Source organism: Aquarana catesbeiana, linkage group LG02, assembly GCF_042186555.1.
Source record: "Aquarana catesbeiana isolate 2022-GZ linkage group LG02, ASM4218655v1, whole genome shotgun sequence".
NCBI lineage: Eukaryota > Metazoa > Chordata > Amphibia > Anura > Ranidae > Aquarana > Aquarana catesbeiana.
Window position 1 is genome coordinate 183904620 of NC_133325.1, and position 14024 is coordinate 183918643.

A 14024-nucleotide genomic window follows, 5' to 3' on the forward strand; every position below is an offset into this window, starting at 1 on the left:
TTTTTATAGACACCTATTCTGCATCTTCTCCTGAAGAGTGGACGTTAGCCATGAAATGCGTCAAGCTATTAGATGCCCCTTTGTTTACATCTCAAGATTGTTACATACATTACGTTCTACTGGATCTTACCAATTTAAATCATTTTTTTTTATTGTGGAGCTGAAATTCCTCGTAGTACGTCACTACATTCGTGTTTGTGGCACGACAATTGTGTACTGTTATGCCCCGTACACACGGTCGGATTTTCCGATGGAAAATGTCCGATCGGAGCGTGTTGTCAGAAATTCCGACCGTGTGTGGGCTCCATCGGACATTTTCCATCGGATTTTCCGACACACAAAGTTGGAGAGCAGGAGATAAAATTTTCTGACAACAAAATCCGTTGTCGGAAATTCCGATCGTGTGTACACAAATCCGACGGACAAAGTGCCACGCATGCTCAGAATAAATAAAGAGATGAAAGCTATTGGCCACTGCCCCGTTTATAGTCCCGACATACGTGTTTTACGTCACCGCGTTTAGAACGATCGGATTTTCTGACAACTTTGTGCGACCGTGTGTAGACAAAACAAGTTTGAGCCAACATCCGTCGGAAAAAATCCTAGGATTTTGTTGTCGGAATGTCCGAACAAAGTCCGACCGTGTGTACGCCCTATTAGTATGCAAGACAAGATCCTGGCAAACACCCTTTTGACAAAAATCAGACGCTCGGTTGGCCAACAAACGTACCGTGTGTATGAGGCTTAAGAACCCTTTCACACTGGGGTGTTTTTCAGGCACTTTTGGGCTAAAAATCGCGCCTGTAAAGCACCTGAAAAATGCCTCCCCCGTTGCCTCAGTGTGAGAACCGAATGCTTTCACACTGGGGCGGTGCGCCCTGCAAGTCCCGCAAGCAGCATCTTTTGGGTGGTGAGGGAACAGTGTATACACCGCTCCTCCACCGCCCCTGCCATTGGAATAAATGGGCACCTGCAAAGGCACCTGCAAAGCGCTTCGGCAGGAGCGTTTTGCTGGTGCTTTTAACCCTTTATTCGGCCGCTAGCGGGGGTTAAATGCGCCCCACTAGAGGCTGAAAAGCACCGCTTTTACAGTGGAAAAGCGCCACTAAAATTACCGCTAATGTCCCCCCTGCCCCAGTGTGAAAGTAGCCTATGTATACCACAGTCATGATGTTACTATTACTTTGCAGGGTAAATTACTGGTTTTGCAAAGGCATTTGGTGCACATAAAAAATATTTATATAATTTGTGGCTACCTAAATGAAAATCTTTGTGTCTGGAGTTCAACTTTTTTTAAATGATTGCAAATTGCAAATGATTGCAGTAGCCTGCAGCTATTGAAACCAGTTGCATATGGGCATTTTGATCATGCAACATCATTAGGATGAAAGAAATGTGCACAGATGTCTATGCAAGTCACACCTGAACTTGCAAAAAGTAGTGCAAGAACTACTTTCAAAATTGGTGTGAAACTGTCAAATCGCATGACAAGTCGCACCGGTGTGACCAGGGGCTAAAAGCTATTTTTTTAGTGTTAAGAATATGTAAAAATAAATCATTGCAAAGGTGAATGCATAGTTATTCCACAATGTATAATTGCATAAACATATATAGATATGCACAAACCATATTTTGTGATTTCTCAAGACTAAGACAAAACAGTGTGAGTTAGCAGTATGGATCACCTAACTGCCCTAAAGTCCCCCAGCTCAGTCCTAAACAGGCTCTTAGGGTAAGGATGGACACTGATCAAACTGCACCTCTGCAGAATGTTGTGAACTTTATGGTAACACAGAGGGCCCTTTACCACTTTTGCAGCATTCATCCATAATTTACACTCACCAGCCACTTTATTAGGTACACTTTGGTAGTACCTGGTTGGACCCCTTTTGCCTTCAGAACTGCCTTAATTCTTTGTGGCATAGATTCAACAAGGTGTTGGAAACATTCCTCAGAGATTTGGTCTATTTGGTGACATGATAGCATCACGCAGTTGCTGCAGATTTGTCGACTGCACATCCATGATGCAAAGCTCTCATTCTACCACATTCCAAAGGTGCTCTATTGGATTGATATCTGGTGACTGTGGAGGCCATTGGAGTACAGTGAACTCATTGTCATGTTCAAGAACCCAGTGATGAGGTGATTTGAGCTTTGTGACATGGTGCATTATCCTGCTGGAAGTGGCCATCAGAAGATGGGTACACTGTAGTCATAAAGGGATGGACATGGTCAGCAACAATACTCAGGTAGGCTGTGGCGTAAACAATGCTCAATTGGTACTAAGGGGCCAAAAGTGTGCCAAGAAAATATCCCCCACACCATTACCACCAGCCTGAACCGTTGATACAAGACAGGATGGATTCATGCTTTCATGTTGTTTATGCCAAATTCTGACCCCACCATCTGAATGTCACAGCTGAAATCAAGACTCATCAGACCAGGCAACGTTTTTCCAATCTTCTATTGTCCAATTTTGGTGAGCCTGTGCAAATTATTTGAGTTACTGTTGCCTTTCTATAATCTCAAACCAGTCTGCTCATTCTCCATAAGGCATTTTCCTCCACACAACTGCCGCTCACTGGATAATAGAGCTGCACGATTAATTGTTAAGAATCATTATCGTGTTTTTTTCCCCCTTGTGATCTTGACAAAGTATTTCAGAGAGTATGCAGAGAATTCTCTCTGCTCTGCTGAAGTCGACAGCCATCAAAAGAAAGGAAAAAAAAAAAAAACGGCAGAATCACAATGTTCTTTAGCAGTAGAACTTTATTATAAACATTGTAACGATTTGACCTTTAGATCAAAGGAATACACTTTGGTGTGTAAATGAGGGAAGTTGAACCACTTAAACACGAAACCTTTTTCTGACATTTGTTGGTTTCAAGTTAAAATCATTTTTTTTGCTAGAAAATTACTTAGAACCCCCAGACATTATATATATGTTTTTAGTAGAAACCCTAGAGAATAAAATGGTGGTTGTTGCAATATTTAATGTCATAATGTATTTGCGCAGCAGTCGTTCAAATGCAATTTTTGGGGAAAAAATTACACTTTAATGAATTAAAAAAAAAAAAATTCAGTAAACTTAGCCCAATTTTTTTGTATAATGTGAAAGATTTTGCACCACAAGAATCTTTTTATTCTAAGCAAAAAAATTGTGATTCTCATTTTGGCCAGAATTGTGCAGCTCTACTGGATATTTTCTCTTTTTCTGACCATTCTAGAGATGGTTGTGCATGAAAATCCCAGTAGATCAGCAGTTTTTTGAAATACTCAGACCAGCCCATCTGGCACCAACAACCATGCCACTTTCAAAGTCACTTAACTCCCCTTTCTTCCCCATTACTTTGAACTTCAGCAAGTCGTCTTCACCACGTCTAGATGCCTAAATGCATTGAGTTGCTACCATGTGATTGGCTGATTAGCAATTTTGTGTTACCAATCAATTGAACAGGTGTACCTAATAAAGTGACCAGTGAGTGTATGTATGTCCCTTAGTGTTCAACAGCAGGAGCCATCTTGAAAATGATAAGAACCAACACAGAAAACTGAAAACACTTTTCTACCACCCATGATCTCCCAGCTTCTGAATATTTTTTATTATAATCAGATGTCTTATTACTTTAGACAACACCATTGATAGCACAGTGGAGGCTTTAAAATGTAGAATTTTTCAGCTTCTCTGTAATATCCTAGCTTCACCAAATGCACACATAGTAGCATGAGATTATAGGAACAAGACAAAAATGAAGAATTAGAGCTGAACGAATGGCCCAAAAGCAAGTTATACTTCTCAACTCACAATCAATACTTCAATAATAGAAACGATTGCTTTTTTTTATTCCACTAGCTTTTCCCTTAGTTTCTGAGGACAGATGGGTTTTCTGCACCACAGATGGTGGACATGCCCTACAGTCAGAATATTTAAGATTAAGGTTTATTGCTTTATCAATTGAAATAGTAAAGTTAGATCACAGAAATTTCTTTGGTAGGCTTGATGAACAAACCAATCTAAAATATTTTCAGGGTATCCCACAGGCTAATGTTCTATATTTTTTGACAGTATTAATTACTACTGCCAAGTTAGGGAAACCTTCCTCTATTAACCTCTAAAGTGCAGCCAAAATACAAATGAAAATCAGCACAAGGGACACAACTCATAGTTAATAGGATGTGTCCCTTGTACCAATTCCTCTTTTGTTAGTGAAAATATTTTACGTCATTTTTATAATACTTTTTGTTTCACATTAATAATATATATATTTTATACTATACTTATACAGCCTCTCTTTTACACATAAACATTTAATACATGACAAAGGATTCTCTGAGAACTTTGGACTATCTAAAAAGACAGCACAACAGTAGAAACCTCCTTGCAGACTGGCTCTGTCTCACTGAAACCTGTGACCAAACTGTCACATAAGAGATCAGTCATTCCTCTGCCTTTTTCAATAGTATGAATAAATTTGAGCTTAAAGCGGAGTTCCACCCAAAAATGTAACTTTCACTGTTCGGATTCCTCCCCCCCTCCGGTGTCACATTTGGCGCCTTTCAGGGGGGAGGGGGGACCAGATACCTGTCTAATACAGGTTTTTGCTCCCACTTCCGGCGAAAGATTGCCACGGTATCCATGGTGATCTAGACCATGTCCGGCCTCTCCTCAGTCCCCCTCTTGTTTTCTTCTGGGAAACACATAGTTCCCAGAAGACAGCAGGGACCAGTCAGAACGCGCAGCGCAACTCGCGCATGCGCAGTAGGGAACCAGGCTGTCAAGCCACGAGGCTTCATCTCCTGTTTCTCTTACAAAAGATGCCGTGGCGGCGCCTCCACCCGGAGCTGAGGGACGTGTCGGCTTCAGGTGAGGACATCGGGGGCACCCTGGACAGTTAAGTGTCCTTATTTTAAAAGTCAGCAGCTGCAGTATTTATAGCTGCTGACTGTAGTGCGCACATGAGAGGACATCCAGGGATGCTTTCCCAGAACTAGAGAACAGCCATAAGGCCATATATAGAATATAGTGTGGGCAGGAAGTGGTTAAAAATCTATGCAATCTGTGATACTGGGCCACGGAGATTCCTAAGTGATTCTTTTGAGTTATACCGGCATGGTGATTTTGTTGATGGTCTACTAGAGTTTTTATTAAGTTTCTGGAGCCATTATATCAGACCAGCTAGTGGCTACTAAAGATGGATCCTTGATGTGAGGTTGCCTCCAGGTAGCTTCTCTTTGCCTTTGGATTCCTTCATGTTAGATAATTTAGAGGTCTAATTATTCTGGTAAAGAGTGCCTCTGTACAGTGGGTATAGAACCCCCCCCCCCCCTTAAAATAATCACATTTTGTTGTTTTTCAACCTGAAATGAAGACAGACACAGTTTTTGTTTTATCCAGCTGTATTTACTAGTGCAACTTATAACATCCAAGTGAAAGATATAACACCAACTTGTCAGAAAAAAAAATGTTCAAAAACAGAATCACTGAGTTGGAAAAAGGATCACCCCCTTATGTCAGTATTTTGCTGAACCAACTTTTGCTTTAATTACAGCCTTTAGTCTGTTGGGACAGGTCTCTACTAACTTTGCACATCTAGACTTTGCTCACTTTTCTTTGCAGAACTGCTCAAGTTCATTTAAATTTGATAGTGATTGTTTGTGGACTGCAGTCTTCAAGTCATTGCACAGATCTTCAATGGGGTTTAACTCTGGGCTCTGACTAAGCCATGCAAGGACATTCACCCTTTTCTTCTTCAACCACTGTGTGGTAATTTTTGGTGTGTGCTTTGGGTCATTGTCAGGGCTGCACTCAGCCCTTCCTTCTCAAAGCTGGCCACTCAGCTGTCAGCTAATTGCCAGCTCCTTTCTCTTCACAATGACGCACCTGTTGATGATATCCTGCTGGTCAGTCCTGCCTACTTAAGCCGTCCAGCCGAGATGATCTCTGCCTTCGCCTTGGTCACATCTGTACAGACGCTCTCCTGTGTTTCTGTTAACCACTTGACGACCGCCTCACGCCGATGTACGTCGGCAAGGCGGCACGGACAGGCAAAATCACGTACATGTATGTGATTTGCCTTCCGCGGGTGGGGGGTCCGATCGGACCCCCCCCCGCCGCCCGAGGCGGTCCCGTTCTGTCCCCCGGCGATCAGAGACGAGGGGGAGGCCATCCGTTCGTGGCCCCCCCCTCGCGATCGCCGCCGGCCAATGGGAACACTCCTTTGCTGCTGTATGCTAAACAGCAGCAAAGGAAGTGATGTAATCTCCCCTCGGGTCGGTAGTTTCCGTTCCGGCCCGAGGAGAGACGACATGTGAGTAAGTGCACCAACACACACACACACAGTAGAACATGCCAGGCACACATTACACCCCGATCCCCCCCCCGATCGCCCCCCGATCCCCCCCCAATCACCCCCCCCCCCCTGTCACAAACTGACACCAGCAGTTTTTTTTTTTTTTTTTCTGATTACTGCTGTGTCAGTTTGTGACAGTTACTGTGTTAGCACAGTTACTGTTACCCCCCTGTAGGTCTAGGGTACCCCCCTAACCCCCCCTAATAAAGTTTTAACCCCTTGATCACCCCCTGTCACCAGTGTCGCTAAGCGATCATTTTTCTGATCGCTGTATTAGTGTCGCTGGTGACGCTAGTTAGTGAGGTAAATATTTAGGTTCGCCGTCAGCGTTTTATAGCGTCAGGGACCCCCATATACTACCTAATAAATGTTTTAACCCCTTGATTGCCCCCTAGTTAACCCTTTCACCACTGATCACTGTATAACCGTTACGGTTGACGCTGGTTAGTTTGTTTTTTTTTTATAGTGTCAGGGCACCCGCCGTTTATTACCGAATAAAGGTTTAGCCCCCCGATCGCCCGGCGGTGATATGCGTCGCCCCAGGCAGTGTCAGATTAGCGCCAGTACCGCTAACACCCACGCACACAGCATGCGCCTCCCTTAGTGGTATAGTATCTGATCGGATCAATATCTGATCCGATCAGATCTATACTAGCGTCCCCAGCAGTTTAGGGTTCCCAAAAACGCAGTGTTAGCGGGATCAGCCCAGATACCTGCTAGCACCTGCGTTTTGCCCCTCCGCCCAGCCCACCCAAGTGCAGTATCGATCGATCACTGTCACTTACAAGGCACTAAACGCATAACTGCAGCGTTCGCAGAGTCAGGCCTGATCCCTGCGATTGCTAACAGTTTTTTTGGTAGCATTTTGGTGAACTGGCAAGCACCAGCCCCAGGCAGCGTCAGGTTAGCGCCAGTACCGCTAACACCCACGCACGCACCGTACACCTCCCTTAGTGGTATAGTATCTGAACGGATCAATATCTGATCCGATCAGATCTATACTAGCGTCCCCAGCAGTTTAGGGTTCCCAAAAATGCAGTGTTAGTGGGATCAGCCCGGATACCTGCTAGCACCTGCGTTTTGCCCCTCCGCCCGGCCCAGCCCAGCGCACCCAAGTGCAGTATCGATCGATCACTGTCACTTACAGAACACTAAACGCATAACTGCAGCGTTCGCAGAGTCAGGCCTGATCCCTGCGATCGCTAACAGTTTTTTTTGTAGCGTTTTGGTGAACTGGCAAGCACCAGCCCCAGGCAGCGTCAGGTTAGCGCCAGTACCGCTAACACCCACACACGCACCGTACACCTCCCTTAGTGGTATAGTATCTGAACGGATCAATATCTGATCCGATCAGATCTATACTAGCGTCACCAGCAGTTTAGGGTTCCCAAAAACGCAGTGTTAGCGGGATCAGCCCAGATACCTGCTAGCACCTGCGTTTTGCCCCTCCGCCCGGCCCAGCCCACCCAAGTGCAGTATCGATTGATCACTGTCACTTACAAAACACTAAACGCATAACTGCAGCGTTCGCAGAGTCAGGCCTGATCCCTGCGATCGCTAACAGTTTTTTGGTAGCGTTTTGGGGAACTGGCAAGCGCCAGCGGCCTAGTACACCCCGGTCGTAGTCAAACCAGCACTGCAGTAAGACTTGGTGACGTGGCGAGTCCCATAAGTGCAGTTCAAGCTGGTGAGGTGGCAAGCACAAGTAGTGTCCCGCTGCCACCAAAAAGACAAACACAGGCCCGTCGTGCCCATAATGCCCTTCCTGCTGCATTCGCCAATCCTAATTGGGAACCCACCGCTTCTGCAGCGCCCGTACTTCCCCCATTCACATCCCCAACCAAATGCAGTCGGCTGCATGAGAGGCATTTTCTTTATGTCCTCTCGAGTACCCCTACCCAACGAACCCCCAAAAAAGATGTCGTGTCTGCAGCAAGCGCGAATATAGGCGTGACACCCGCTATTATTGTCCCTCCTGTCCTGACAATCCTGGTCTTTGCATTGGTGAATGTTTTGAACGCTACCATTCACTAGTTGAGTATTAGCGTAGGGTACAGCATTGCACAGACTAGGCACACTTTCACAGGGTCTCCCAAGATGCCATCGCATTTTGAGAGACCCGAACCTGGAACCGGTTACCGTTATAAAAGTTAGTTACAAAAAAAGTGTAAAAAAAAAAAAAAATATGAAATAAAAAAAAAATAGTTGTCGTTTTATTGTTCTCTCTCTCTCTATTCTCTCTCTCTATTGTACTGCTCTTTTTTACTGTATTCTATTCTGCAATGTTTTATTGTTATTGTTATTGTTATTATGTTTTATCATGTTTGTTTTTCAGGTGTGTAATTATTTATACTTTACTGTTTACTGTGCTTTATTGTTAACCATTGTTAACCATTTTTTTGTCTTCAGGTACGCCATTCACGACTTTGAGTGGTTATACCAGAATGATGCTTGCAGGTTTAGGTATCATCTTGGTATCATTCTTTTCAGCCAGCGGTCGGCTTTCATGTAAAAGCAATCCTAGCGGCTAATTAGCCTCTAGACTGCCTTTACAAGCCGTGGGAGGGAATGCCCCCCCCACCCCCACCGTCTTCCGTGTTTTTCTCTGGCTCTCCTGTCTCAACAGGGAACCTGAGAATGCAGCCGGTGATTCAGCCAGCTGACCATAGAGCTGATCAGAGACCAGAGTGGCTCCAAACATCTCTATGGCCTAAGAAACCGGAAGCTACGAGTATTTCATGACTTAGATTTCGCCGGATGTTAATAGCGCCATTGGGAAATTGGGGAAGCATTTTATCACACCGATCTTGGTGTGGTCAGATGCTTTGAGGGCAGAGGAGAGATCTAGGGTCTAATAGACCACAATTTTTTCAAAAAAGAGTACCTGTCACTACCTATTGCTATCATAGGGGATATTTACATTCCCCGAGATAACAATAAAAATGATTAAAAAAAAAAATATGAAAGGAACAGTTTAAAAGTAAGATTAAAAAAGCAAAAAAATAATAAAGAAAAAAAAAAAAAAAAAAAAAAGCACCCCTGTCGCCCCCTGCTCTCGCGCTAAGGCGAACGCAAGCGGCGGTCTGGCGTCATATGTAAACAGCAATTGCACCATGCATGTGAGGTATCACCGCGAAGGCCAGATCGAGTGCAGTAATTTTTCCAGTAGACCTCCTCTGTAAATCTAAAGTGGTAACCTGTAAAGGCTTTTGAAGGCTTTTAAACATGTATTTATTTTGTTGCCACTGCACGTTTGTGCGCAGTTTTAAAGCATGTCATGTTTGGTATCCATGTACTCGGCCTAAGATCATCTTTTTTATTTCATCAAACATTTGGGCAATATAGTGTGTTTTAGTGCATTAAAATTTAAAAAAGTGTGTTTTTTCCCCAAAAAATGCATTTGAAAAATCGCTGCGCAATTACTGTGTGAAAAAAAAAAATGAAACACCCACCATTTTAATCTGTAGGGCATTTGCTTTAAAAAAATATATAATGTTTGGGGGTTCAAAGTAATTTTTTTGCAAAAAAAAAAAACTTTTTCATGTAAACAATAAGTGTCAGAAAGGGCTTTGTCTTCAAGTGGTTAGAAGAGTGGGTGATGTGTGACATAAGCTTCTAAATGTTGTGCATAAAATGCCAGGACAGTTCAAAACCCCCCCAAATGACCCCATTTTGGAAAGTAGACACCCCAAGCTATTTTCTGAGAGGCATGTCGAGTCCATGGAATATTTTATATTGCGACACAAGTTGCGGGAAAGAGACAAATTTTTTTTTTTTTTTTTTTTTTTTTGCACAAAGTTGTCACTAAATGATATATTACTCAAACATGCCATGGGAATATGTGAAATTACACCCCAAAATACATTCTGCTGCTTCTCCTGAGTACGGGGATACCACATGTGTGAGACTTTTTGGGAGCCTAGCCGCGTACGGGACCCCGAAAACCAAGCACCGCCTTCAGGCTTTCTAAGGGCGTGAATTTTTGATTTCACTCTTCACTGCCTATCACAGTTTCGGAGGCCATGGAATGCCCAGGTGGCACAAAACCCCCCCAAATGACCCCATTTTGGAAAGTAGACACCCCAAGCTATTTGCTGAGAGGTATAGTGAGTATTTTGCAGACCTCACTTTTTGTCACAAAGTTTTGAAAATTGAAAAAAGAAAAAAAAAAATGTTTTTTCTTGTCTTTCTTCATTTTCAAAAACAAATGAGAGCTGCAAAATACTCACCATGCCTCTCAGCAAATAGCTTGGGGTGTCTACTTTCCAAAATGGGGTCATTTGGGGGGGTTTTATGCCACCTGGGCATTCCATGGCCTCCGAAACTGTGATAGGCAGTAAAGAGTGAAATCAAAAATTTTCACCCTTAGAAATCCTGAAGGCAGTGATTGGTTTTCGGGGTCCCGTACGCGGCTAGGCTCCCAAAAAGTCCCACACATGTGGTATCCCCATACTCAGGAGAAGCAGCTAAATGTATTTTGGGGTGCAATTCCACATATGCCCATGGCCTGTGTGAGCAATATATCATTTAGTGACAACTTTATGGAAAAAAAAAAAAAAAAAGTGTCACTTTCCCGCAACTTGTGTCAAAATATAAAATATTCCATGGACTCAATATGCCTCTCAGCAAATAGCTTGGGGTGTCTACTTTCCAAAATGGGGTCATTTTGGGGGGTTTTGTGCCACCTGGGCATTCCATGGCCTCCGAAACTGTGATAGGCAGTGAAGAGTGAAAGCAAAAATTTACACCCTTAGAAATCCTGAAGGCGGTGATTGGTTTTCGGGGCCCCGTACGCGGCTAGGCTCCCAAAAAGTCCCACACATGTGGTATCCCCATACTCAGGAGAAGCAGCTGAATGTATTTTGGGGTGCAATTCCACATAGGCCCATGGCCTGTGTGAGCAATATATCATTTAGTGACAACTTTTTGTAAATATTTTTTTTTTTTTTTTTTTGTCATTTTTCAATCACTTGGGACAAAAAAAATAAATATTCAATGGGTTCAACATGCCTCTCAGCAATTTCCTTGGGGTGTCTACTTTCCAAAATGGGGTCATTTGTGGGGGTTTTGTACTGCCCTGCCATTTTAGCACCTCAAGAAATGACATAGGCAGTCATAAACTAAAAGCTGTGTAAATTCCAGAAAATGTACCCTAGTTTGTAGACGCTATAACTTTTGCGCAAACCAATAAATATACGCTTATTGACATTTTTTTTACCAAAGACATGTGGCCGAATACATTTTGGCCTAAATGTATGACTAAAATTTAGTTTATTGGATTTTTTTTATAACAAAAAGTAGAAAATATCATTTTTTTTCAAAATTTTCGGTCTTTTTCCGTTTATAGCGCAAAAAATAAAAACCGCAGAGGTGATCAAATACCATCAAAAGAAAGCTCTATTTGTGGGAAGAAAAGGACGCAAATTTCGTTTGGGTACAGCATTGCATGACCGCGCAATTAGCAGTTAAAGCGACGCAGTGCCAAATTGGAAAAAGACCTCTGGTCCTTAGGCAGCATAATGGTCCGGGGCTCAAGTGGTTAAAAACTTGCTTGACTGACATTCCTTCTGGCTCCAGTTCCTGCTTGCTGTTCTACTATGCTAATCACTGGCTCCCTGACGTCTTGGCTTGTCTGACTATCCGTTCCGGTTCCTGAACTCTGGCTTTGTTTTGACTACGTTTACTCTGTTCACCTTTTTATTATTATTATTATTATTATTATTATTAAACAAGTGTGATTTAACTGTAATTCTTTCTCAGTCTGATTCATGGTTTCTGACAGTCATTGTCATGTTGGAAGGTAAACCTTCTTCCCATTGACAACTTTCTGGCAGAGGGCAGCAGATTTTCCTGCAGAATTTGATGTTATTTTGCCCCATCCATTTTTTTTCTATCCTCACAAGTGCTCCAGTCCCTGCTGCAGACAAACATCCCCATAACAGGATATTACCACCTCCGTGCTCTACTGTAGGAATGGTGTTATTTGATGGTGAGCTGTATTGGATTTCCGCCAGACTTATTGTTTGGTGTTGAGGCCAGATCATTCAATTTTAGTCTCATCTGACCAGATCACCTTTTTCCATATGACCTCAGAATCTTCATGGTGCGTTTAAGCTGGTCAGATGAAAGAAAAATTGAATTATTTGGCTTCAACACCAAACAATATGTCTGGTGGGTAGTTTATACCTGCAGTGTTTTTTCTTTGATGTCATATTTTTTGAAAAATAATTAAGTTAGTCTGGCGAATGGGGTATGGTCTAGGACGGGGTATCCAACGCAATTTCATTGCGTGCCACATCAGCATTATGGTTGCCCTCAAAGGTTGTATCTTTAATACTAGATGTCCAGAGCAAACCCCCCCTCCACCATCAGAAAATAATAGTCCCCCACCCTCCCTTACATCACAGTGCACCCACCCTACCTTGTGATGCTGCTGGGAACAAGCTGGGGGTGGAGCTGGGAAGCATAAAGTGCAGGGTCTGGAGGAGGACCTGGGGAGGGCTGGAGCTTTCCTGCAGCTGCAAGAGAGGCGCAAGGACCACATAAATTGGCCAGGGGGGGCAGATTCGGCTCATGGGCCTTATGTTTGACACATGTGGTCTAGAAGGACACTATTCTCCCGTACTGATACCCTCACTCATTTTTTCTTCTTTCCTTTCCTAGATAGGCTCTCCACACTTGCTTCTCTCCAAGTAGCAGCTCTGCCGTCTAATGAGCAGTGGCGGCCCATCCATAGGGGGCACATGGGCGCCGCCCCCCCCCCCCCCCCTCCAGGCAGCCACAAAAAAAAGAGAGAAAAATTTTTTTTAAACTGGCCCTTTAAAAAAAAATCCAAAAAAAGTTCCTTAAGTGCGCCGGACACAGTGCACTTATGGGAAGCGCCACGTCTATGCCATCACGAGATTGCAGGCGTGGCGCTTCATTTGTAGGTGTTTAGCCCGCCTTGCGGCGCTTTCTGAAGCACCGAGTAGCTTCTGCCCGGCGCCTATAGTAATATGTACTACAGGCACCGGGCGGAAGCTACTCGGCGCTTCAGATTTGATTGACATCTGAGTTTGATGTCACTTCCTGATTCTCTCTCCCATTGCGCCTGAGAGAGGAGAGGAAGTATGTCGCTCCATCGCCGCTGCCAGTGGAAGGAGACACTGCAGGAGAGGACAACAGCAAAGTAAGTACTGCTGGGCAGAGAACGGGACGGGGGGGTTGAAGTAACAGAGGCTGCATTTAATGGGACACAGGCAGGCTGCATTTGGGGGGACAGATGCTGCACTAGGGGGGACAGATGCTGCACTAGGGGGGACAGATGCTGCATTAGGGGGGACAGAGTCTGCAATTGGGGGGACAGATGCTGCACTAGGGGGGACAGATGCTGCATTGGGGGGGCAGATGCTGCATTAGGGGGGGCAGATGCTGCACTAGGGGGGACAAATGCTGCACTAGGGGGGACAGGTGCTGCATTTGGGGGGACAGATGCTGCATTAGGGGGGACAAATGCTGCATTAGGGGGGACAGATGCTGCATTAGGGGGGACAGAGTCTGCATTTGGGGGGACAGAGTCTTCATTTGGGGGGACAGAGCTTGGGGGGGCAGATGCTGCATTTGGGGAACAGGGGCTGCATTGGACAGAGGCTGCATTTGGGGGGACAGAGGCTGCATTTAGTGGGACGCAGGCTG

The 14024-nt window shown here is 44.3% G+C and overlaps 1 protein-coding gene across 1 annotated transcript in view; it reads right to left on the reverse strand.

The window, feature by feature from the left end:
• LOC141127496 (inactive dipeptidyl peptidase 10-like) overlaps positions 1 to 14024 on the reverse strand; it is a 303439-nt gene that overhangs the window by 200598 nt on the left and 88817 nt on the right. The window lies entirely within an intron of this gene.